The 26876-nt window shown below is 44.2% G+C and overlaps 1 long non-coding RNA gene across 2 annotated transcripts in view; it reads right to left on the bottom strand.

Moving 5' to 3' along the window:
- LOC127488597 (uncharacterized) overlaps window positions 1-26876 on the bottom strand; it is a 115970-nt gene that overhangs the window by 16642 nt on the left and 72452 nt on the right. Inside the window, exon 5 of one of the 2 annotated variants that reach the window (XR_011384787.1) lies at window positions 679-1707. The exons of the other annotated variant lie outside the window; for it this stretch is intronic. This is a non-coding gene — a long non-coding RNA (uncharacterized lncRNA). Of the gene's footprint in view, window positions 1-678; window positions 1708-26876 lie in introns of those variants that run through there. 2 annotated transcript variants of the gene reach the window in all.

Here is a 26876-nt window from a genome sequence, read left to right as displayed (position 1 = left end):
GCCCAGGAAGCTCTGTGGAGGCAGCCTGAAGGACTTGGATGACATTACTGGTTTTCTCGTCTTTTCGTTTGTAACGCTGTTTTGTCTGTCTGATCTCTTTGTTCTTTTTACTACATTGGTTTTTTTCTCTTTTTTTTCTACTTGTTTTATTATTTTTCTATTTTCTCAATTTCTCTCCGCTGCCTATTTCTACTTTGTATACTTGTGTATTTATTTTTTTTAAATGTTTTTTATTTTCTTTTTTGTTTTTATTGTTACTAGCTAAATGTATTTTATGCTGTTTTCATTTATCATTCTTGGTGTGTCTCCCCCATGTTTTTGATTTTTTTCTCATTTTTCATCCTTTGATTTAGATAAGATCATTTTAAGACTTACTGATTAGAATTGTTACCATAGTTAAGATATTTGTTGTTTCACTTTACCATTTTTTGCATTCTGTGTGTTTTCTAACTTTTAATTCTTAATTTGGATACAATTGGTTTTAGTGATTAGTATATTGTAGTTCATATCATTAGCATTATCTGTTAGAAATATTAGCATACTGTGTCTTCTTGATTTTTGTTTCACAGTTTTTGTTGTTAACTTGGGTGACTGTAAGTGTTCCTAGTGTCAGATTGCAGGGGTGGGGGTGTTGTGCCCAGATAGTTAGATCCCCGCAGAGACCCAGAGAGTCAATCACACTGAACTGCACAAGCAAGGTTTATTCAGGAGTACAAGCCACGACAGGGATGCCATCCAACCAACCCACGCAGAGGAGGAAGGAGTGAGGCCCCAGTCTTTGTTTGGGAGAGTTTTTAAAGGAAAAAAGGGCTGCATCAGCAGGAAAAGAGTTACATACAGCATGGAAGCTTTGGGCAGAGGGAGTTACAGTGGGAGCTTACAGCACAGGAGCTTTGGGTACAGGGAGTTACTTTGTTTAGCAATCTCTACTGTGCTGTCCTTGGTCTACCGAGCTAGCTGTCCCTGGTAAGCTTTGATATCTCCGGAATGCCTGAATGCCTGCTTTTACAAAGACTCGGGTCTGCTATAGGAAACGGAGGCTGCTTTCTTTACTGTTTTAAAATGGAGTCACTTTGGCTCTCCATCCCCCCCTTGTTTTTGTACATGTTTGAAAAACCCAATCATGGGTTTGGATTGACATTTTATTGGTTTTACAAACATTTAAGGGTTTATATTGGGACCATTGGACCATTAATTGAATGGTGTGGTGCCCAATCTCTGTTTCATAAACTGTACAAGTTTGTGAACAATGCAAGGGCCAAAGGTTAAAATTAAAATCAGGAGAACAAGGGGCCCTATGAGTCCTGATAGTAGGGTGGCTTGCCACGGAGAAGAACTGAACCAAGACTCAAACCACTCCTGAGAGGCCTCCCATTCTTTTTCGTTTTTCCAGCCCCTCCCTGACCTTAGCCAGCCATGTTATCTTTTATTAGGCCCGAGTGATCTGCGTAAAAGCAGCATTCTTTCCCACAGTGGCACACAGCCTACCACATCAGTCCCAGAAGTCCAAGAGGTGCAGAGGGATGACGACCCATCCTCTGCTGACGTGGAGCAAAGAGGCACTCTTTACCGCCATGGGGCGATGTTTTAAGCCACTGTTTCCTGGGTGGGGAGCTGAGCACATTCCTGTAGTAGCACTTGGTTGACCGCCTGGTTGCGGAAGGCCTTGGTTCGCTCCATCACCAGCTGTAAACACTTAAACAGACACTGTAGTATAGAGACAGGGTGAGAATAAAGCAGATTCCAGGCAAAACCGGGAGAAAAGTCACTCATTAGTGTGGGAGAGGATTATCAGTACACACATGTTGGGAGTATAAACGGCAATCTACTACATAGAACAAAGAATTTACAGAAATCCTCAGCGTTTGATTTCTGCTCTACTTTTATACACAGAATAATGACTAGTTATTTGCAGCAGGTCTTTAACTTTTTAACTTTGTGCATTTACTTTTCCTGAACAAGGCGCAGCTGCTGTTGCTATGTGTAACTGAGACAGTAGTTGATATTTAATAGGAAACACTGCTCACATAACTATACTCCCTACTATCCAAATTTACCTAATAATGAATTACCTTGATAATGGAGAGTAGAAACCATATGCACTAATTACACAGATGTTAAAGTCACAGTTTTAAACAAGGTAATTTACACTTTGAAGTACACTACTTACGGTACTACTGTTTAAAAGATACTACTGCTGCCCCCACAGAATATGTACAGAATGTATGTAAAACACTGACTTTAATAAGCAACAAAATTACAAAGGAATGAGGCCAAGGAGTGGGCCAGACAGGGTCCAGAACAAAGGACAGAGTTGCTATTGGAGGAGTCAAGAAAAGTGTTATCCAAGTTACAAATAAGTTTTCCGACTGAGAGGCAAAGAGAATCTGATAAAAGGGGCTAGATAATAACCTGGTGGCTTTAGGCCTTGTAAGTTAAGGGACCTAGACTGTGGTGGAATGAGAAGGCCATGCCAAGGTGGCCACTGGCAAGCGAGCGTCAGTTACTCAGGAATGGCTTTGGAAACTTCCTGGCAACAGGCTGTGATTGGATGGATTTGAAACTGCCTGGCAACAGGCTGTGATTGGATGGCTTTGGAAACTTCCTGGCAACAGGCTGTGATTGGTTGGGGCATAGACCGCCGTTGACCAGACTGGCTGGTCTTGGCTATATAAGATGTTGTACCAAGTGAAATAAACGAGTCTGCCGGCTGCTCACCTCAAGCCTGCTTTCACCCGACTCCCCCCGGGGTCTGTGTGGTGACTCCGCGCCTCTTGCCCCCACCACGCTGCTCCTCTCAGAAAGGAATCCACTGCAACATTGTTGAGAAATCAACAGCAACATATGGCACGCCAACTTGACTGAGAGAAAGACAGCATGTCGGACTCGGCGAGGTCCCCCCTGGATTTCGGCAAGTAGGCCCCTCGGTGTTTTGTGTGCTGTTCGGTTCTGTGAGGGTGAGCACAGAACCCCCTCCTACGCCCCTTTCCTTGTCCTTGTCCTCGGTCTAAGTGACCCCAGGTTAGGCACACACCGCCCAGAAGCGTACGTCGCTTCTCGGCTCCTCCTTTTACTTTCGGTTCGCCCGGCAAATTCACATAAGGGACTGATCATCCCAGAATTCGGAACCAAGTCATCTTCCCTCACTCGAGAGAGGTGACGCTCCAGAGACACCGTGTGGCCATACGGCCTTGACCTAATGAATCAAGGAAGTCCCCCACTAAGCACAGAACATACTTACGATGTGATACACCACTATCTGTTTGTCTAACGTAGGGAAAACGCCTACAAAATGCCATCAACAGCTGAGGTGCTAGGAATTTGCTTTGTTATGGCAGCAGTGCTGTACGTGTCTTTCCTTTGGCTAGAGCTGGCGTGCCATGGGGCTCTTAAGTGCTCAGACATGGGAAAGATACCCCCCCCCCAGAATCCTGCGCAGATGATCAAACATAGTGAATCTGTGAGTGGTAAGAGCCTGACACTCCAGGCCTCTGCCTCACAGACAACAGTTGATGACTTAGGGAGAGAGAGCTCCTACTGTGAAAATAAGGTAGCAAAGAATGTAGCAATGCCTAGTCAGCCACCCCCCACATACCTGTGGGATGAACTTAAAGGGCCTCTAGACAGTAACTCATGCAAGGTCATCCCATCTGCACCCAGTGAGGATCCCCACATTTGTGGCAGTACTCGGACACCCCACGCTCTTAGGGCAGCTTCTAGACCCCATCCCACCTGCACATTTGCTGTTAATGTCAGAGCCGACACAAAATTCAGGCCCTGGACTCCAAAAGCCATAAATGACCTAACTATGTAAAAAAGGCTTTCACTGGGCAAAAGATTACAAGACCAAACCTTTAAACTCCCAGTGGGGCGGCCCTCAGCCCAGCAAGTAAGAGGGAGTCCTACTACCATTAACTGGTCGATGCCCATCTTCAATCTGAGGCCGAAATTGACTCTATATTTAGATGACAATGGAGATACAGGAACCATCTTTCCACTAATTGCTGAAGTTTTCATGACCTTATGGGGGAGAGATGTACTCTCACAAATGCAAGCGGCCCTCACTATGGATCACAAATCTCCACAAGCCAGCAGCTTTAATGGAGAACCTACAAGTAAGATTCACCCCCAATTCTAGGGGCCACTGCTCACCTCATACAAAAGCCACGCCCAATCCCCATTGAATGGGAAAAAACAGAAAACATCTGGGTAGAACAGTGGCCAATAATACAACCCAACTTAACATCCTTAAAGAACTGGTACAGGAACAATTGGAAAAGGGACACATAGAACCCTCCACTAGCCCTCATAACATGCCCATTTTTGTGATACCAAAGAAACAGGGAAAATATAGGCTTCTACAGGATTTCAGAAGCTATTAACAAAAATATAAAAAAGATGGGAACATTCCAGGCTGGCATTCCCCATCCAGGGGCCATTCCTAATGGATATCACATAGTTACCATTGATATCAAAGATTGCTTCTTTTCCATTCCCATTAGAGCAGGATAAGGCTTACTTTGCCTTTACAGTATGGGAGCCCAATTTCCAGCTCCCTGCAAAAAAGATTCCAGTGGACAGTATTCCCACAAGGCATGAAAAATAGCCCTGCCATTTGCCAAAGATACGTTTCTCATGCGACCAGCACACTTAAAGATCAGTGCTTGGTCATACATTATGTGGATGATATCTTACTTGCTCACAAGAATGCAGCAATTCTGAATACCTGACTAAGTGAGACAGTAAGAAATTTACAATTCCTGGGTTTGTCTATTGCCACAGAAAAAGTACAACATTTTCCTCCCTTTCAATTCTTGGGTTATCAAATCTCCTCCCATATATCTCCAATGGGCCCAAACCTAAAAGTCAAGCATAAATACTCACTTAATGAACTTCAGCAACTATGTGGCCAAATCAATTGGCTGAAGCCCTTCCTTCCCCTAACACCTGCAGAACTTATATACGATTTACTGACTAAGGGAAACAGCCCTTCCTCAAAAATCACATTGACACCTGCAGCCAAATCCACTATAGAAAAGATTAACACCCAGTTGTCAAATTTAAAAACCTTTAGATATGACCCTCAGGTGCCTCTATTTGCCATAACGATAGCTACCCTCAAGGCCCCCTTAGGAGTTATTTGGCAACAACACGGACCACTTTTTTGGGTGCACATAGCCTGGAGCGATTGTCCTAAAATAGCAAACAAAGTAGATGCCATCCTTATGATGGGACTTAAATTAAGATATTATACCAATAAGATATTTAACACAGAGCCAGACACAGTGGTCCTACCACTATCACAATTAGAACTGTCGACACTGATGCAGAATAGCACGCTCTTTCAAACTTTAACGATAAATTTTCCAGGACAGATTGACGATCACCTGCCAGCAGATAGGCTACTCCAGACACTAGAAACCTTAGAAACAGACTATCCAAAACATGCTTTCCCTGCTAATCAACCTATACCCATGGCACCATGTGCGTTTATGGATGCCAACAAGTCACTCTTTGGAATAGTGATCAAATCTTTAACAGAAAAAGTTAAGATCCATGTAGAACCCCATGGGGGATCAGCACAGTTGGGAGAAATAAAAGCAATAGTCAAGGTTCTACTCCTTAGCCAAGATGGACTGGTAAATATATTTTCGGACAGCAAATACTCAGTACAGGTAGCAAAGACGATCCCTTTTGCAGTCTTTAATCCGACCAGAAAGCCAATTGACCAGATGTTCACAACACTTAAAGAGCTAATTGAGAACAGAAAATACCCATGGTATATCTCACATGTAAGATCACATACTGGGTTACCTGGCTTTATTTTCCAAGGCAACAGAAAGGTTGATCGTCTTATCTCCTGCAACACGGCTTCCATTGGACACTTAGAACAAGCCCGTGTTTTACACCAAAAATTTCATATGTCAGCAAGCAACATAAAATTGCTTTTCCCAGAGCTAACAATGAGCCAATGCAAATACCTAGTGCACACTTGCAAGAATTGTGCACCCCTCGCCCCATTAGGCCCACTGCAACAAGCAGGAGTGAACCCGCGAAGCCTTGCTCCTAATAAACTATGGCAAGTGGACGTCACCCACATCAATTCCTTTGGTAAACTTAAGTTTGTCCATGTGGTGGTAGATACTTGTTCAAAGGCTGTATTTGCAACAGCCCAATCCGGAGAAAAGGCTAGTAATGTGATAAAGGTGGTGAAATCAGCCATGCTGGTCCTTGGTGTCCCCTGGACCATAAAGACTGATAACGGGCCAGCGTATACATCACAGGAATTTAATTCCTTCCTGAAATCTTGGAACATACAGTCTGCCGCAGGTATCCCATACAACCCACAGGGACAGGCAATTACTGAAAGAACTCATAGGACGATTAAAGATCTCTTACAAAGACAAAAAAATAATCATATGCCCTCAGACCCATAGCTTGCTTTGACTGAGGTCCTTTTCACTATCAATTTTCTTACTTTTGATTCCCAAGGGATCAGCCCAGCTTATAAACATTGGGGATCCTTTCCATCCCAGACCCCAGCCCCTATGGTTAGGTGGAAAGACCCCCTGACAGGAGAATGGAAAGGACCACACCCTCTGCTAACCAAAGGTCGAGGATATGCTTGTGTCTTTCCAGAGAATGCAGAACAGCCTATTTGGGTACCAGCCAGAAACATCAAGCCTGCAACTGACAGCCAACAAGAACCAGCTGAACAAGACTGAGAATCCGCCTTTTTAGCAGACGCACCTGCCCTATCATCCTACCCTGAGAAACTGCCCATAGCCACATCTGTTACTGTTTTGTACCCCACTAGCTTTGGTCAGCCACTCAAATGGCCCACAGCCTGTGTGTGGTCATGCTATTCCTGATAACCATTATTCCTCATTCCTACCTGAGCAAGCAATCCTGTGATCTCTCGATTTGAGCACTGGTTAGTCAATGACGGGTAAGATCCCCTGGGGGACAACCTAAGACCACATGGAAACGGGGTCAACAATGGTATGACCAAGAGTCATGCATCCCATTGCTCAAAAATAAACGAAAAGGGGGAAATGTGGTGGAATGAGAAGGTCATGCTAAGGTGGCCACTGGCAAGCGAGCGTCAGTTACTCAGGGATGGCTTTGGAAACTGCCTGGCAACAGGCTGTGATTGGTTGGGGCATAGACCACCCCTTGACCAGACTGGCTGGTCTTGGCTATATAAGATGTTGTACCAACTGAAATAAACTAGTCTGCCGGCTGCTCGCCTCAAGCCTGCTTTCACCCGACTCCCGGGGTCTGCGTGGTGACTCCACGCCTCTTGCCCCCACCACCCTGCTCCTCTCAGAAACAAATCCACTGCAACATTGTTGAGAAATCAACAGCAACACTAGACCTATCTATCTTTTTACAAAGGGTACATTTTAAGGGAGGTGTGAACCTCCTTGGGGAAGGCACCCTGTTGACTTTCATTACTTACCTGGCCTGGGAGGAGAGCTAGCCAGGTAAAGGTAGGTGGCATCTCCAACAGCAAATTTAAAGCTCTGTCTGCAATGTTACTGACCCTACTTGGCCATTCTCTCAACAGTGGCGGTCACTTTGAAGGCTGAGCCAAGTGAAGGGATTTTCAGCTTAGAGCCAATAAGATCTGTGGCTCTGACCTGAAGTCCTTCGATTCCTGGGCAGGTCCATTTCCAGTGATCCAACTCCTGGCTGGCAGAGCTGCCAGGGCTCTTTATAAGCTGACTTCTGCTGAAGCCCAGGCTTACCACATTAAAAGCCACTGCAGTGGCCTGGCCTACTGGGTCTCCCTGAGGGCAGATCACTGTACACAGCTGCCTGTAATAGGCCTGCCATCCATCTTCACATTGCTTCTGATGTCCAGTTTTCTTTTCCTCCTGGTTCTTGTTAAAGTAGACCAGAGAATGCAAGTCAAAGGAGTGCTCAGTCCCACCTCTAATTTGTGTTGTCTAGACTAGAAGTCCAGAGTTATAGGCATGTTTCTTATAAATATTTAGCTGGGTTGAGCTACTCTGATTTCTGAACATGGTTGACCTTTAACAGAACTGACTTATGTCCTTACCCAAATAGCTATGCAAGGATATTGCCAGACTGTCACTACAAAATCTTACCAGTTACCAGCCATGCTTAGAAAACCTTGCACCACCAGAGGCAAAACAGATACGTTACTCTGTGTGGTGTTGCCTGGCAGTGGCTTTAATTTTCTACACTAGTCTTTAATCCAAGTAATTAAGTAATCTCACAAGGAATAATCATACATGGCAATAGGGTCAAAAAGGCAGCGCAGTTCTTTCATACACAAACATTTTAAGAGTAATATCAAATGAAAACATAGCAAGCAGATTCAATTATTAGACAACAACTTAGGAAAACACCTACCAGAAGGCCCAATGTCCTTCACAAATTTTAAGAATACATGTACTCGGAAACATCTCTTAAATACCCAACATGCTGTAGCTTGTTTAACCAGCAAATTTATGCACAAGTATATAAAATATTTTCAGTTTTTTTTTCTTTTAACAAGTTTACAAAGGTTTAGGTTACACGAATTTTCGATCAACTTTAGCCTTTTAAATTTACGGGAAACATTCTGTTACAGATTACAATATAATCAAGCTCTACAGCAATATGTAACACTTGAAATAACTTTCTTGTATACAGAACATTTAGACCCGCAGAGACATTAGAAAAACATACATAAATGATACAGAGGAGTTGATTAGTTAGATGCATTTAGTTTCACAGCAAACTACAGGGTCACATACATCAGAACAATAAAGCAGTTTCAGTGATAGTAGTTAGAATCTATAACCTTTTTTATAAATCACCAATTGATTTGAATTACTTTCTGATCTTAGTAACCTCAGTTAACTATACTTTTTTCCAGTTGGTACCTGCAATACATTATTGGCTTTATCAGTTTAGAGAGTCATCCCAAAGTACTGAATACAATAGATATAGCTGGAAAAAGTCCATTGCAACCTATAGGAGGACAGTTAAACACAGAACCAACAACGCTTTAGTTTTATGAGCAGTAAATCTGATATACAAAACTGTGGATGACAAAAGACCTTACGTTGTCATATTTAAAATTACAAACCTGTTAACCAAGAAGAGACACTTATTTACTTTACATAGCATTTTTGAAAGCACCTGTAGGATTTTACAAGGCACACTTAACTCTTTTAGGACTCTGGGGCCCCTTCACCAAGATGACCATTATGTTTAGTAACGCTAGATTACCAGACTTTATAATTTTCAGATATGTATCAATACTATTTTATATCATGACATAATACAGGCCAAATTTGATCACTGTTACAAGGTGATTATTTAAAGGTTTGAAAATAAGCACATATTTAAATAACCCATAGTTCTTACTAAAAACTCAGTTGTTTTTAAACAATTAGAATTTAACAGAGACATCAAGAGAACACAACAGATTAACTTTTTGCTCAAACAGAAAATCAGTAATAGTTTCGTGTCCAAAAATTTTTTTCTTGTAACTTTTTGTGACTTTTACACACCCTCTTTAACTTACTTGAAACATTTTATTTTTATACTTGTAATGTTTTTCATCTGTCAATTTTCTTGCTTTACATTTTGAAATAACCTATTAAAAATCTTTAAATCAAGACATTTTTAAACAAGGTAACATATCAAATTTCAGCATTAATTACTTTTAAGTGATGTTGAACTATTTTTAAAATATGGACAATCTATGAAAACATGTTAGCAAATTCAAATAGTTTTTCTATAGAACATAAGGTGTTGAAAGTACCAAAGTTTACATTTGGACACTTATCTCATTTGTCTTTACCCAATTTAAATTAGCAGTTATACCTAAATGACTTAAGATGCTGATATTATATATCTGTATCTGAATTTAATTAAAATTAAAATTGTATTTATCTAAAACAAGTGCTAATTACCTTACTGTTTCACTGAGTACTGACCACCCAGAAATTTGTTAAAACAAACTGCAAAATAAGTTCAGCAAGTTACAAAGCAATATCTTCTGGCTTGCACGAGATAAAACAGAAGAGCCATCAGAAGGGTGGGAGACACGATTTGTTTCATTGATAAGACAGGGAGAGGTAGACTTTGGACCAGACCTGGTTCTAAGGTGAAGTTCAAATTCTGAGATAAGGCAAGCAGGAGGAGAGTTACCCAGTCACGCCAGTCTCTAAGGCCAAATTCGAATTTTGTGCCAATCTTGCATGCTGCCACTTTGAGACTAGCCAACAGAGCCTGGTGATAGACATGGAGTCTTTCCTTTACAGAAATTAACCCAATTGTAATTGTCCTTTTTAACATTTACATTGTTCCAACATGCCAGACGGCTGTTCACCTTGGAGACCTGCTGCGGATATGGGCATGGCCTGGCGAGAGATTTACACCCTCTTCCCCGGATTTTTGAGGGCCAGCAAGAGCTCACCGGATGCCGCAGCTGGCCCTCAGGGCTCCCGCTGGCTTCTCCACACTTCACTGAATTTCTTTACTATCACACTCAGAGCACTGGGCAGAAATCACATTGCAACAACACCCGCCACCGGCCCTCGCTATGCTTTGTTTTAATTAAACAGTTGGAATCCCCTGGTCCGCACCAGTTCTAAGTCGGCTACTAGGCGCTGGGCCAAGGCGAGGCACCATGAGGAACTGGCCCAAGGGGCGGAACCGGGGCAGGGAGGAGACTGCGCAGCACCGGGGCGGGGCGGGGGGGGACAAACACAGGCCCGTACAGAATTTCCATGGACAGATTTAGATGGTCGTATTACAGAAGGTATCAACTGCTCAGAGGGCAAACCTCCGGGAGTTTGAAGGAGACCAAAGACCTTACGGATGGGACGAGAACTCTGCAGCAGTCCCTCTTCGTCCCCAGATACAGATTGGATCTTCCCAGGTCCCCAGATACTCCTGTTTACAATTGCTAACTAAACATGGGTTCCAGATTGCCCCTGAAAAGGTTCAAAAGATACCCCCCTTTAAGGTTCTTGGGGCTGTCTTAGAACTAGATATGGCCAGCGCCGCGGCTCAATAGGCTAATCCTCTGCCTTGTGGCGCCGGCACACTGGGTTCTAGTCCTGGTCGGGGCGCCGGATTCTGTCCCGGTTGTCCCTCTTCCAGGCCAGCTCTCTGCTATGGCCAGGGAGTGCAGTGGAGGATGGCCCAAGTACTTGGGCCCTGCACCCGATGGGAGACCAGGATAAGTACCTGGCTCCTGCCATTGGATCAGCGTAGTGCGCCAGCCGCAGTGCGCCGGCTGTGGCGGCCATTGGAAGGTGAACCAATGGCAAAGGAAGACCTTTCTCTCTGTCTCTCTCTCTCACTGTCCACTCTGCCTGTCAAAAAAAAAAAAAAGAGAACTAGATACGGTCTCCCCCACTTGACCACAGCTTCAGATCCAACAAACCTATTCTTTATCTCAGTTAAAAAAAAACTCCTTGAGGAAATTAACTGGATGAGACCTTGGATCCCTATTCGAACCAAGGAGCTTACTCCCCTGTTTGACCTCCTTAAGGGAGGTACCTTGTATAAGACTATTACTTTAGAAAAAACACACCAACACATTCTCCTTAAGCTCCAACAGGCTATATAGATTGTTCCTGCCTGAGGCGTTATGACGCTTCCACGCACCTAATCTTCTATATCTTCAGCAGAAAATCCCTCATCACCAGCCTTTTGGCTCAAGATGGAGAGCCCATCCACTGGGTTCATCTGTCCGTGGGAGGGGCCCCCCAGATCTGTGCTGCCCTAGACCACCTCGCTGACTGCATCATAAAGGGTAGGGACCTGTCTGATCGTCATCAGCCACATACCCTTGTTGTACCGTTTTGGTCCACTGATTTCGAGTGGTTACAACGAAACAATACCCGCATTGCAATTGCTCTAGAAGGCTTTCCGGGGAAGACTGATTGCCACTGTGGCCCCTATAAATGGATGAACTCCTTCTCCAAACTTGACTGGATACTACCCAAATTATTTTTGGCTGAAGCTGACCCATCCTTTCACACTGTGTTCACTGACAGGGGAAAAATAGGAGCAGCAATTGCTGTCTTTCCGCCCCATATGCAGGGACAGGAAGTGCCAAAAAAAGTAGTTCATTATGTTCAAGTGTCGGCCCAATTCAAGGAACTTTATGCCGTTGTCCTGGTCTTGAAAACAATACAGGGACCCTTTAACCTGTTTACTGACAGTCTTTACGTGGCCAATCCACTCCCCAACCTCCCTTGTTCACACATTAAACTTGATGATAACCCTATCACTCCTTTAAGGATTCAAACCAGAAACTTTCTAAAGTCAAGGACTAAGCCTTGTCCACCTCCCGGATATTTTGTCTCAAGGTAATGCCATTGCAGATTCATTAGCGTCCTCATCCCAGTGCTACCTTACACAAGATGAGGCTATCTCCTTTCATGACCTTACGTCAAGTGGAGGGGGTTACAACATCGATACCCCCATGACCCAATTAAAGAATTAAAGAAAATCGTCAACTTGTAAGTCCTGCTCACCATCCTTACAGCTACCTCCCTTACAGGGGCCCGGGGTCAACCCTCGTAGACTGGCGCCCAACCACCTGGCAAACTGATGTCACCCATTTCACTTCTTATGGAAAGCTTAAGTATATTTTTGTAACTGTTGACACCTTTTCTCACGCCTGCTAGGCTACAGCCTACAAAGGCGAAAAGGCTAAACACGCTAACAATCATCTATTACAATGCTTTGCGTTTCTTGGCATTCCTAAACAAATTAAAACTGATAATGGACCTTGTTTTACCAGCACCTCATTTGCTACTTTTCTAAAGTGTTGGGAAATTAAACATATCACTGGTATCCCCTATAACCCTACAGGCCAGGCAATCATTGAAAGACAAAACAAAACATTAAAGGCCCAACTTTTAAAACAAAAAGGGGGAGCAACACCCCCTCATGACCAGCTAAACATGGCATTATGCACCTTAAATATTTTAAATTTTTCAAAGACTGACAACCTCACTCCTTTCCAGTGACACTGGACAACTACTCTTAAGTACTCCACTGTTAAGGTCCAAGGTCTGACGGAGAGACCCCCTCACGGGGGCCTGGAGGGGCCCTGATCCCCTCTTAATGGCAGGCAGAGGCTTTGGATGTGTCTTCCCCCAAAATGAAGACAAGCCCATATGGGTCCCTGCCAGAGACCTCAAACACCTTCCCCCCCACTGACCTTATTAATGACCTTAATCCAAGAGCCCAGCCCTCTTGAGGCCTTGTCTCTCTCTCTCTTTTTCACAGGAATGATGAGACACCTGTGGCTACCTGTTGCAGGGGCGGTCCTCCCAACCCTGCTATTGGAACTGTCGCCTGGTGAGACGTCATCCGGCGGGGGACAATGGGAATTTCGGATCTTGGCTATCGGGATCGATCCTCCAGGAGTCCTCAACACTTCCAAATGTACTTCAAAGGAAGCTGAGCTTTACTTTGACGCCTGCCAACCCACCACCAGGTGGGGGTCCTGTGCAGACTGGGAAAAACTTATGCAACTAACCATAAATACATATGCTGGAAAACATTACAAAAGGGAGACTATGTGAATAGCCAGGAAGGTATTGCCCCTACTGGAGCTGCCCACATTCACACACAGGGTCGCTTAAGAGTCCTTTGGAGCTACTCTGCCCAAAGGGGAGCTCCTGTAAAAGAGGAGCTTGCAACCCAGCAAACTATAAGATAAGAAATTCCGATGATCCTAAATGGCTCTCAGGAGAGGATGCAGGAATTCGAGTGGGCGGGAAAGGAAGAGATCCATAGGGCCTCGTTAGAATAATAAAGGTATGGATCCCTGCTCCTACTTCCTCCCCCATTGAGGAAGTGCTTCAATAAGCAAAAATACATCCCAGCTAATCAGTAATGTGGCAAAGGAAAATAGCCCATATAGCCCTTTTTGACCTGACTAGAGACGCTTAACCTTACTTACCAGCTGCTTAACACCTCCAAGTTACCTGTCTGGCAAGGCTGTTGGCTATGCATACCTCACCAAAGGAGACCCCCTATTATGCTCATTGGCACGGAGTTAAAGGCTAGCTCTCTGTCCCGTGCCCCTCTTTGTAGGTGGCTACAAAGGCCGGGACTGGGACAGAAGCCAGGGGCTGAAGCAGAAGCCAGGGACTTTAGGCCAGCGCCGCGGCTCAATAGGCTAATCCTCTACCTGGGGCGCCGGCACACCGGGTTCTAGTCCCGGTCGGGGTGCCGGATTCTTTCCCGGTTGCCCCTCTTCCAGGCCAGCTCTCTGCTATGGCCCAGGAAGGCAGTGGAGGATGGCTCAAGTCCTTGGGCCCTGAACCCCATGAGAGACCAGGAGAAGCACCTGGCTTCTGCCTTTGAATCAGCACGGTGCGCCGGCCGCGGTGGCCAGTCGCAGCGGCCATTGGAGGGTGAACCAAAGGTAAAGGAAGACCTTTCTCTCTGTCTCTCTCTCTCTCACTATCCACTCTGCCTGTCAAAAAAAAAAAAAAGATAATACAGCCGGTGCCACGGCTCAATAGGCTAATCCTCCGCCTGTGGCGCTGGCACACCGGGTTCTAATCCTGGTTGGGGCACCAGATTCTGTCCTGGTTGCTCCTCTTCCAGTCCAGCTCTCTGCTGTGCCCGTGAGTGCAGTGGAGGATGGCCCAAGTCCTTGGGCCCTACACCCAATGTGAGACCAGGATAAGCACCCAGCTCCTGGCTTTGGATCGGCGCAATGCACCGGCCACAGCACACCGCCGCAGCGGCCATTGGAGGGTGAGCCAAAGGTAAAGGAAGACCTTTCTCTCTGTCTCTCTCTCTCACTGTCCACTCTGCCTGTCAAAAAAAAAAAAAAAACATAAAAAAATAGATAATGCAACTCTACTGCCTAATCAGTCTTACTGTGCACTCGGAAATGCTTCCTTCCTATGCCAGCATCTATTAACCCGTACCATGAGAGGCGATCAAATCTGTTCCCCTGTCTTGTTGCTTCTCCACAGGTTGAAATTGCCTTGGCTACTGAGCCCCTTACGATTTCCCTCACCAGAAAAGCCCGGATAGCCCGGGCGCTGGCCCTTATCCCTTTGCTTGTGGGGTTGGGTGTTTCCACTGGGATGGGTACTGGTGTGGCTGGGATCTCCGCCTTTTATCTCAACAACCGATTACATTCTCAGGTTGTTGGGGACCTGTGAGAAATAACCCAATTGCTTAGAGTCTTACAGGAACTGATCTCCTCCCTGGCCTCAGTAGTCCTTCAAAACAGAAGAGGATTGGATTTACTAATGGCAAAGGAGGGAGGCCTTTGTGTCTTCCTCAAGGAGGAGCGCTGCTTTTTTGTTAACCAATCTGGAGTTGTCCAGGATCGAATTAAACAACTTCAAGACAACCTTGAAAGTCACAGGCGACGCCTAATGGACTCTTACAATGGCTGGCGAGGGATGTGGGGAGGGTGGCTGCCCCACCTCCTGCCGTTGTTTGGTCCAATCACTGCCATAATTGCACTTCTGCTCATAGGCCCCTGTGTGGTTAACGCCTTAGGTTCCTTTGTTAGAAAACAGCTTCATTCAACCCACGTCGACCAGCTGGAAGTCAGGTACCAGGCCCTTGTTAGTCAACAGGATACCCCCCTGGGTTAGTAGCCAAACCTCTCCACTTACCCCCTCATCTCCTAAATAGGGTACTGGTAGCCAATGACGGGTAAGATCCCCCGGGAATGGTCAACCTAAGACAGGATGGCCAGGCCCTCCCTCCTGGCTTCTCCAGTGACAGGCAACTTCCAGCTCCTGGTGGTGACAACCTAAGACAGGCACGGTTACCCTCAAAGTAAAAGCAAAGGGGGAGATGTGGGGGGCTCCAATTGAAAAGGAAACAAGGCCACTAAGCCTTCGCTTGACAAGGCCACTAAGCCTTTGCTCGAGTTTGCTGCACTTCGGCATTCCAGTGACAGCGTTTCCAACAACTCAAGATGGCCCCCGGGACAGTATATGTGATAGGACCTTGAGGGCGTGCCCGCCTCGTGTCCTGCCTGACCTTTCAGCTGGTTGGCTCGGTTCCCTTGTGCCTTGGACAGCCCCCTTTTTGTGTCTATAAAAGCTTTTCCCCCTCCCAATAAAGTTGAGAACCCGGCTGCGCCCTGGGCATTGACTGATCTCCCAGCTCTGGTGTGGTTCCTTTGCCGCCAACGCTCATCATCCTGCTAGGCCTCCGAGCTCCCTAGGCTGGCCCTGAGGAGCTCCATCGGACCTGCTGCCCCATAGAGAGCAGCAGGCAGAAGCAGAAATAATGAAGGGGCTGCATCACCCTCACATTATAAAACTGCTACAGCTAAGGCACACAACAGAGAGAGCCTACATTTTTATGGAGTATGTGATTGGGGGGACCTTAGGTGGTACATGATAGAGCAACGCTGCCTACAGGATGAAGAGATACATCGGCTGTTTAACCAAACTTTATTAGCTGTGCATTACTGCCATGAGCAGCGTATCATGCACAGAGATTTAAAGTTAGAAAATCTCCTTCTAGATGCCAATCTAAATATTAAGTTGACCGATTTGGGGCTCAGCTACAAATTGGCTGATGGAGAAAACCTGAAAGATTTGTGTGGGACATTTGAGTACTGTGCCCCTGAGGAATTCTTAGAGGAGGAGTTCAGTGGGTACAAGGCTGATGTCTGGAGTCTGGGCATGGACCTGTACACCATGGTGACATGGTCACTACCTTTTGACGGGGAGGATTTTGTGCAGCTCAAGGAAAACATCCTGTCCGGACACTACCAAATTCTCACCTGTGTAAACCTAGAGCTTAGTAACCTGTTGGAAAGGTTACTGACCCATGACCCGGAGGTGAGGCCCATAGTGGCAGACACCATGGGCTACCAGTGGCTCAGTGCAGGACATGAAGTACCTGAAACAAGTGAAGAGTTTCTGTTTCTACCCCAGGAACAGGAAATACAGGAATTCCCAGGGGGCCTATGCTCTCAATTGTGCCTTTAAGAACGGGATGACCCCTTGTCTTCTGTGCCACACTGGGTGAAATCCCAACAGCAGGGCTATAGCATGCAAGAAATACATGGACATAGTGAAGTGGAAACTTTAGTATCTCCTCAGGGTCCTGAAGCTCTAAGGTCTTTTGAGGACCTGGGATTCCAGCTGGACCATAAAGCAGGCTCCCTGCCACCCAGGCTCCAAGGCAGTGCCTGTCCCCAGGACTTCAGAAGAACCGCAATAAAGTGAAGCCCATGCCTCATGTCATCCCCAGTGTTCAAAGCAGTCCCATTCTCCATTGCGTCCAGGGACAATCAGGCTGCAACAGCAGAGCCCATGAGTGTGCTCTCAGCTCCCAACCACTGATACTTGCAGAAGACCAATCGGGGCAGAATCCTTGCCATGGGACTCCCAGTATGAGTAGCAGTGAGTCCTGCAGGATAGATAGTTCCCAACTGGCCATGTTGACAAGGACCCCCGCTGCCTGTGCAGTCCTTAGCCAGGATCCTCTGACCTCCCTCTCCACCACACTGAGCACCAACAGCAGTGAGGATGATTTAGAAGTCAGGAGCTGCTCCCAGGCAGCATCAGAGAAACAGAGCATCCCAGGCAAACAGCAGCAGCAGCAGGAGGAAGAGGAGGAGGAGGAGGAGGAGGAGGAGGAGGAGAAGGAGGCAGGGACCTCAGACACTCAGGCTAAAAAGAGCAAGGGTCACCTGGGGATTGGCAGGAGGATCGTCAAATTCTTCACCTGGATGTGTTGTATCCGGCCAGCCCCAGAGGAAAGCCCTCGAGTCCAGCGTAGAAAGTGGCCTCTCAGTAGCCTCTTGGGAAATGCCCAAGAGGAGGGGCCCTTATATGAGAAATGAAACAATGAAGGGGTATTCATGGAATCCTGTCTGGGAGGAGGGAAGGTGAGGAGGCAGTAAGAGAAATTATAGGCAGAGAGGGAATATACTGTCCCATTTTTCAGATGGTCAATAAGGTAACATTTTTTCATGGATAGGGGTCATGACCATTTCCCAAGAGAGAAGATACAGACACGTGGTGTCCGATTCTGTTTCAAAAATGAATCCATTAATATCACTCCCTAATTAAACTTCCTGTACCCAGGCCTTATGGGACCCCTCACTTATTCCCCCCATGCTGGCTAGCAGGAGTATCGTTTTCTCAACAAAACCTACTTTTGCTTTGCTCCCCCACCCTCATGATCCATGTTGGGATTATTTATTGCTGTGAGACAAAGAATGGACTTGAAATTCCTGCAGCATCATTGGTGCCATGACTTGGATGGACTCAGATACATTGGAAAGATGAGTAAGGCAGACTGTTTCTCTGTTTTTTGTTGAGGGACTATGTAAATATTTAAACATCAACCATACAACTGGTACTCCATATTGCCCACAACACCAGGGAAAGATAGAGCGAGCTAATCAAACATTGAAAAGTACGATGGACAAATTTATGGACGAGGTACAGACTATTGAGGCTCAATTACAGTTGGTACTAATAGCTCTTAACCAAAAAGAAGGGGAGGAATAGGAGGATACACCCCAATGGAGAGATATTATTATCAACAATGGACTGCTTCTAATCAAAAGCTAGCATTACAAAAACTACATGCAGAAAAATATTCTTGCTTTTATAGATTACCAAACAGTAAAGACTTGAAAGGGCCCACTATCATCCTTTGGAGAGGAGAAGTAGCAGTAGTGATCAACACACCTGAAAAGGGGATTATCAGCTTGCCCCACAGACATGTTAGGGTAGTTCCAGCTCCAGAAGACACAAGTTAGAGATTGGACAAGAATAGACCACAGCCAAATATGTTTAGCTTATAAATTAGAAGAAGATCCATATGAAATCCCCCATGGAAATTTAGTGAAAAATTGTATGATCACTGGCCATGGACTAGTGCTATTCTAACAACCAAAGATCCTAGGACTATAATAACAGCAAATGGAAAATATGGGAAATTTGACAGGGATGTTAGACCATTAGCAGAGCAACGATGGGTACCTGGAATGTATGGGCTTGCTTCGAGGGCAACTAGTTGCTGGTTTTGCAAGAAAAGTAAAAACTGGAAAAAGGTGATTAGAATAGGAAAATTGGAAGAAGGTGTGATACGTAGAGTATTTTTGGTGTGCTGCTTAACACCTCAAGGAACACTGCAAAGATTGGCAGCCTTAGCGTACACATTGTAACAACCATTGATTTTCCTTCTGAAGCATGCACACATAAAGGAACCTTTGGATATTCTTGCATATAAGGAAATATACAAGTGTTGGTCTTACCTCAAGACTTGGGAATTTCCAATTAGGCACTAATGGAATATCAATTGCAATTATCCTGTCAAAAGAATTCATGTGTTTGTAAGAAATGTAGATACCACTGTCAGTTGTGCTTTTTACAGAAAGAATTAGGGATTTCATATTCCAGAGCTAGGACTAAAGAACTCCAGAGATGGCAACAGCAGCAGCAAATGGAGAAATGCACATTAAAGGAAGACAAGCTAAAGACCTCTATGAACAGTATATACTTAAACAATTAAGGAGGAAGAAAATACACCACTTGTAAATCCTATTGAGGGATTGTCCGAGGACCAACAAGATGATTTAGCAGCCCGACTACAAGAACATCTACAACAGGTAAAACAAGAATTACAGAGATGGGACCCAGATAAAGGTAAGTTAATTGAAGGTAAGCAAACACTTAAACAATTTAAAGTATTAGGTAACTTAATGAGATTGTGGGAAAGATTTGAACTACCTATGCTCAGAGCTTATGGATTAATAATGACAATTACCATCTTAATTATATTGCCCAGGGTAAAAACAGAAGAACAAATGTCAGGCTTAGTAGAAAACCCACCAGCCTATACACACCCTGATATTAATAATGTACCCTTTACCTGTGAATCAAACATACCAAGGTCAGGATGTGAGCCCACAGGCACTCCATTCCTCATTAAGACAAAAGTAAAAAATTATACTATTCCTTGGTTAACCCATGCTAAGGAATTGGTGGGACCTTGGAGAGATTTAATTGAACAATTTTTCTGTAGCAACTGTAAAAGGTCTAAAGTAGAATGCGGTAATTATACTTGTCATGCACACAACAATTATACAAATTGGACGTGCAGTGGTGTAGTACCAAACTTGACAGGGCCCTTAAATCTAGTAACAAAACAAAACAAAGTATATCCTTTTGACTGATGCAGGATCCATGAAATGTATAGAAATCAAAGAGATTAAGAAAAATACCCCCTTAACTTACACAATGAGAGGATGTCCACTGGAAGGAACTATTTATGAAGCATGTGATGAGTTGAAACAAACAATGTTTGAAACAGTATTAAGTAGACTGTGGGCCAGACCCCCATTTGCCTTAATTAAATGCTTAGAATATAAGACATATAGCCTGAGCAGAGATCACAAATTTTACTGGGGAAAGCCTAACTGTACTGCGTGGGTAGCAACAACGTGCACACAAGAAATACCTTTCTTAGGGCCAGATCTAACCCTATTAGGGTTAGAACATTCATATTTAGAACTGTATGTTAATAATACTAAGGAGAGGATGGATTACTCAGAATGGGAAACTGCATTTGCCCATGACATAGATCCCAGTCTTACTATAACAAAGATCCAGGGGCATATCAATTGCTCCCAGGTAGCTGTAAAGGACTCTTTAGTGTGGATGACCTTCAAACAAAACAGAGGAGTCCAAATAGGGGAGGGACAAGAAAAGGATCTAGAGAGAATTAGTCATGTAGAGTGTTCCTTCTATTATGAAAATGAGAGTTACTACCTTAACGAATCAAACATACCCTAAATTTATCAACTCCAGACTTTGGATATAGCATGTATATGAACGAGACATAAAATACAATGGTCAACAATTCGAGATGAGTTTTCTGTCTCTTTTATTTGTAAAAATGGCTCAGAGCATAGGTATATTAGATGCAGACCTCCAAGTAATAATCAGTCAATACATTGTTTTTGGCAGGCAGGATATGAAATGTTCCACAAACATTTTGTAAAAACTCCAGTAAGGGAAGACCCAGGAAACTGGACATGCAGGACCGAAGGGGAGGTATTGTATGCTAGATGCACACATCCATTAGATTCTAAAAAGGAGATCCATTGTTACATAAGGGACCTGGAATGCGAAAAGAGAATGATAACATTCTTGGCTGCATATATGGTGGTAAAGGCAACTCCCTTCACATATGTGCCAGTAAATATGTCTGATTTGACTATACCAATAAACAAATGCACAAAAATGTGCAAAAAAAGAGACTTTGGAGTAACAGCAGCCATTGTCGCTACAGCAGTGTCAGCAGCCATGGTAGCTGGTGCTGTGACTGGAGCACTGGCTCTAAGCACTACCCAAATACAGGGAGATGCTTTAGAGTCCCTTCTGAAGATAATTCAGGAGCAGCAGGCTCAGCTAGGTGACCAGTCAGCACTGCTTAAGACACATGCTATGGGGCTCCAAATGCTTGAAGCACACGTGGTACAAATAGAACAGATAATTACCACACTAGCTTTGGAAAGAGAACTCAAGTGTGAAACTACTGGAAGAGTTTGCATTACCACCATTCCGTGGAACAATCTATCCATTCCTAATGCAACACAACTAGCTGCTATGTTCAAACACAACCATTCTACCTGGCTAGAGTGGGTAAATGCAACCGCTCATCTTGAGGCTAACATTACTAAGAGATCTCTACATATAATACAGCTTCAAAATATAGCAGCATTTAAGATAGGTCAAGTCAAAACAGTGGAACAGACAATAAATACTCTGACTGACACAGTTTTCTCTTGGCACCCATCCTGGAAATGGTTTAAAATAGGAGCAATATTTTGTATAGTCCTTGTATGCTTGCCTATCTTACAGCACCTCTTCTCAACTGGAAAAAATTTCGCCAAGGGATACCTGGCCTTCCGAGAGGAACCCAGCCCACCGGAAATGGAAGAAGAAGAAAAAGAAGACCTCAAATCTGGAAATCAATCCGGGATATGCTCAAGAATGTTCATCCCTTTGGCCCAACAGCTCAATGGGCTTTACAGGGCTATGAGAGCATTTAAAGAAAAAGAAAAGGGAGCTAAACTGATCATTTATCAGGGAAAGAAACTGCACTGTAGCAAAGCTTGCAAGAGGAAATGGCCTAACTGCAAATTGTTGTTATAACTATGTAACCGCTGCTGCCATGACTACGGGGCTCAAAGGGAGGGAACATAGGCAGCGCTGACCCTAAACAAGTGTATTTAAGAAGACCCTCAGACGCTTGTAAATCGGAGCACTACTCAGCCTCCCTTCCTGGTCCATAGACCCTAGTGCCCGCTGGGAGAAGCTCCTGGTTTGTAGAGCCTAGTGCACGCTGGAGCCAGCTGAGTGGCCTTCCCTCCTAGTGCCGGTGTAAGAATAAAAAGCATTTAACCTGATTCTTCTCAGTCTCTCTGTAAACCCTTCGTCAGTGTCCTGGACAGTCATTGGTGGCGGGAAAGCTGACAATCATCAAACACATGAAAATGGAAAGACATACTCTGTTCATGAATTGGAAGGATTAACATTAAAATGTTCATATTCCTTAGGAACTTTACAGATTCAACGCAAGTCCTATCAAAATACCAATGGCATTTTTATACAGTCAGAACAACAAATTCTAACATTCATATGGAACTACAGAAGACCCAGAGCAGCCAAAGTGATCCTACACAAGAAAAAATATACAAAGCTGGGGGCATAACAATATCTGATTTCACAAAGGTCTAGTAAATAAAATAGGATGAAACTGGAATGAAGATGGATACAAAGATCAACGAAAACAGAGAAAAAATACATAAATACAAACATACATACATAACAGCTAACTGATTTTTGATGAGAATCCCACAGTCTTTTCAATAAGTGGTGCTGACAATACCGGATATACATATGTAGAAGAATGAAATTCAATGCCTACGTTTCACCACACATAAAAATCAACTCAGATGGATCAAGGACCTAAAACTGAGACCTGAAAATACAAACTTGCTGGAATAAAACATAGGGAGACATCTCTTAAACGTGGTAGAGGCAATGACTTTTTGGTTAAAACCCCAGAAGTTCAGGCAGCAAAAGTAAAACTAGATGAATGGGACTACATCAAACACTGAAGCTTCTGTACAGCAAAGAAAACAGGAATAGAGTGAATAAACAACCAATGGAAAGGGATAAAATACTTGCAAACTACTTATCCAACAAAGGATTAATATTCAGAATATATCAGGAACTCAACAAACTCAAAATCAAGCATCCAATGCAGTTAAGAAATGGGCACAAGGGGCCTAAAAAGACAATTCTCAAAAGAAAAAATACAAATGGCCAACAAATATATGAAAAACACTATTACTAGCCATCAGAGAAATGAAAAGAGGGGCTCACACTGTGGCACGGTAGGCGAAGCCTCTGCCTGCAGGGCCAGCATCCTATGTGGGCACTGGTTCATGTCCCGGATGCTCTTCTTCTGATCCTGCTCTCTGAATATGGCCTGGAAAGCAGTGGAAGATGGCTGAACTGCTTGGGTCCCTGCAACCACGTGGGAGACCTGGAAGAAACTCCTGGCTCCTGGTTTTGGATGGGCTCAGCTCTCAGCATTGCAGCCATCTGGGGAGTGAAACAGCGTATGGAAGACCTTTGTGTGCCTCCCTCTGTGTCTGTTAACTCTGCCTCTCAAATAAATAAATTAAAAAAAAACTTTAAAAAAGACATGCGAATCAAAACCCCAAAGAGATATCACCTCATAATGCTAGAATGCCTATCATAAAGAAAAAGTAAAAAATTCTCGCAAGGATATGGAGAAAGGAGAACTCTCGTATACGGAGCATGGGAATCCAAATGAGTACAACCACTGCAGCAAACACCGTGGAGATTTCTAAAAACTAAGAATAGAACTGCCATATGACTCAACAATCTCAATACTCAGTATATGTCCAAAAGACATGAAATCATTGTATCTAAGAGATACCTGCTCCACCATGATTACTGCAGCACTGTTAACAATGGCCAAGATATGGAATCAACCAACGTATCCACCAGCAGATGAAGACATCAAGAATTTCTTGTGTATATACTAAATGGAATACTATTCAGCCCTTTAAAAATGAAATCCTGTCCTTTGCAGCAAAATGTATGCAACTGGAGGGTATCGTGTTTAGTGCAAAAAGCCATACACAGAAAGACAAATAACACATGCAAACCTTCACATAAGCAAGCTAAAAACCCGAATGCATAATGATTAATACAGGATGGCAGCCACTGCAGGGGATGAAGGGAGTTTTGATGAGGGGCACAAAATCAGAGTTAGATCAAAGGAATAAGTTCCTATTGTTAGCACAGTGAGACTAGCTCACAATAACCTCGAATGTATTATATGAACACACGGAAGAAATTCCAAGTCATCCATCATAAAATATTGACAAAGGAAGGGAAATGTTGATTATCTCATTTTTCATCAGGACACACTGCAGACATGCACCCAGACCTAATACTGTAGCCCTTAGGTAGGTGAAATTATTGTTAACGTCAAAATTTTCAGAAAACAGAACCATACCATGAACCAGCAACACCACCACTGGGTACATGTCCCACAGAAAGGAACTAAGCAGTTCACCTATCTACAGTCCCATGTTTGAAGCACATTTTCAGCCATGAGGGAAAGAGCAGGGAGCAGTCTGGTGTGCTTATCAAGGATAATAATCACTTGCCTTATGCAACAGCAGACCAATCAAATCCACCCGCCAGGTGGCATGTGAGAGTAATCACCTCTCCAAATGCCACCATGGGAGAAAAAGGAATGATGTAAGTTTTGTCTGCAAAGCAGACATTCCTGGGGGACTTTCCAACTGAGTTGGATGGAATAGGAAAACCACAATCAGAAATCCAAAATGACAGCCATAAGATGTCCCCAAATCAGATATGCCTGGGTCAAGAAACTCATTCTGGTACCACAATAGGAAAATGTCCCCAAATCAGATATGCCCAGCAGTTCAAACTCATTTTGGTACCACAGTCTCCACTATGAGGGCAGGGATGAAGAAAAAGTAGACTGCATTTTTGTCTCACTAAAAGGGAATAGTATCTTGACAAACAAAATGAGTTGAGAGTTCATCAGATGAAGGGGTCAAGAGTTTGTTGTATATATATGAAACAGAATACTATCCAGCCATTTGAAAAGAATGACACTCTGTCACTTGAAGCAAGATGTATGGAACTGGAGGTAAGTGAAAACAATCCAGACACAGAAAGACAAATACTGTACCCACTCCCTCACAAACACAAGCTAAAACAATCAGGGGCCAGTGCTGTGGCATGGTAGGTTAAGGCTCTGCCTGTGGTGCCAGAATCCCATGTGGGCACCCATCAGTTCATATCCTTGCTGCTCCTCTTCTGAACCAGCGCACTGGTTATGGGTTGAGAAAACAATGGAAGATGGCCCTACTGTTTGGGCTCCTACATCCACTTTGGGAGACCCAGAAAAAGCTCCTGGCTCCTGCCTTCGAATTTGTTCTGATGCAGTTGTTGCAGCCATTTGGGTAATGAATGAGCAGAAGGAAAACATCTCTCTGTCTCTCCCTCTCTCTGTAGCTCAGCTTTTCAAATAAAAATAAATAAATCTTTAAAATACACCTATGTGAATACATAATAATTAATAAGGGATGTAAGAGGATGGAGGGAAAATGCAAGGAGTTTAGATGATGGGTACCAAATCAGAGTTAGATCAGGCCGGCGCCGCGGCTCACTAGGCTAATCCTCCGCCTAGCGGCGCCGGCACACCGGGTTCTAGTCCCGGTCGGGGCGCCGGATTCTGTCCCGGTTGCCCCTCTTCCAGGCCAGCCCTCTGCTGTGGCCAGGGAGTGCAGTGGAGGATGGCCCAGGTGCTTGGGCCCTGCACCCCATGGGAGACCAGGAAAAGCACCTGGCTCCTGGCTCCTGCCATCGGATCAGCGCGGTGCGCCGGCCGCAGCGCGCCAGCCGCGGCGGCCATTGGAGGGTGAACCAACGGCAAAGGAAGACCTTTCTCTCTGTCTCTCTCTCTCACTGTCCACTCTGCCTGTCAAAAAACAAAAAAACAAAAAAAAACAAAAAAAAAAAAAAAAAAAAACAGAGTTAGATCAAGGAGTAACTTTCTAATGTTACACAGAATAATGGAGAGGATAGCTCACAATAACTGAGTATGTGTTGAATGAACATATACAAGAAATTACAAGACTTCAATCATTAAGTACTGACAAATAAAGGGAAATATTGATCATCCCTTTTTAATCAGGACACATTGCAGACATGTACCAAAATGTCACACAGTAGCCTTTAAGTATGTATAATTATTGATTTCAAAATTTTTTTAAAAAAACCCTTCACATGAACTAGAAACTCCATCACTGTGTAAACACCAAATGGACAGGAACTAAGTATTTCAGATACTTTTGGTGCCATGTTTAATGCACCAGGGATGTAGTACTTAGAATCTGATGACAATTTCAGCCATTAACAAAGAAGCAACGAGAAGTCTGGTGTAGGCTTACATAACAGTAAGCACCTGCCATTTGCTACAGCAGATGAATAAAGTCCACTTGCCAGGTAGCATGTGAATAATCACCACTCCAAATGCAACCATGCGAGAAGGAGGAATGACAGTTTTGTCTGTACAGCAGGCATTCCTGGGAGAATTCCACAACTGACATGGATACAACAGGAAACCTACAAGCTCAAATCCAAGTTGATAGGCCTATGATGTCCCAAATCATATAAGCCTGGGAGGCTCCACTATGAAAGCAAGGATGCAGATAATATATAGTGCAGTTTTGCTACATTAAAAGGCAGTAGAATTTTGGCAAGCAAAATAGCTGAGTTGGTCAG

This window comes from Oryctolagus cuniculus, chromosome 19 (assembly GCF_964237555.1).
Source record: "Oryctolagus cuniculus chromosome 19, mOryCun1.1, whole genome shotgun sequence".
Taxonomy (NCBI): domain Eukaryota; kingdom Metazoa; phylum Chordata; class Mammalia; order Lagomorpha; family Leporidae; genus Oryctolagus; species Oryctolagus cuniculus.
Note: the sequence above shows the minus strand (reverse complement) of the source record. Positions and strands in the feature narration are given on the sequence as shown.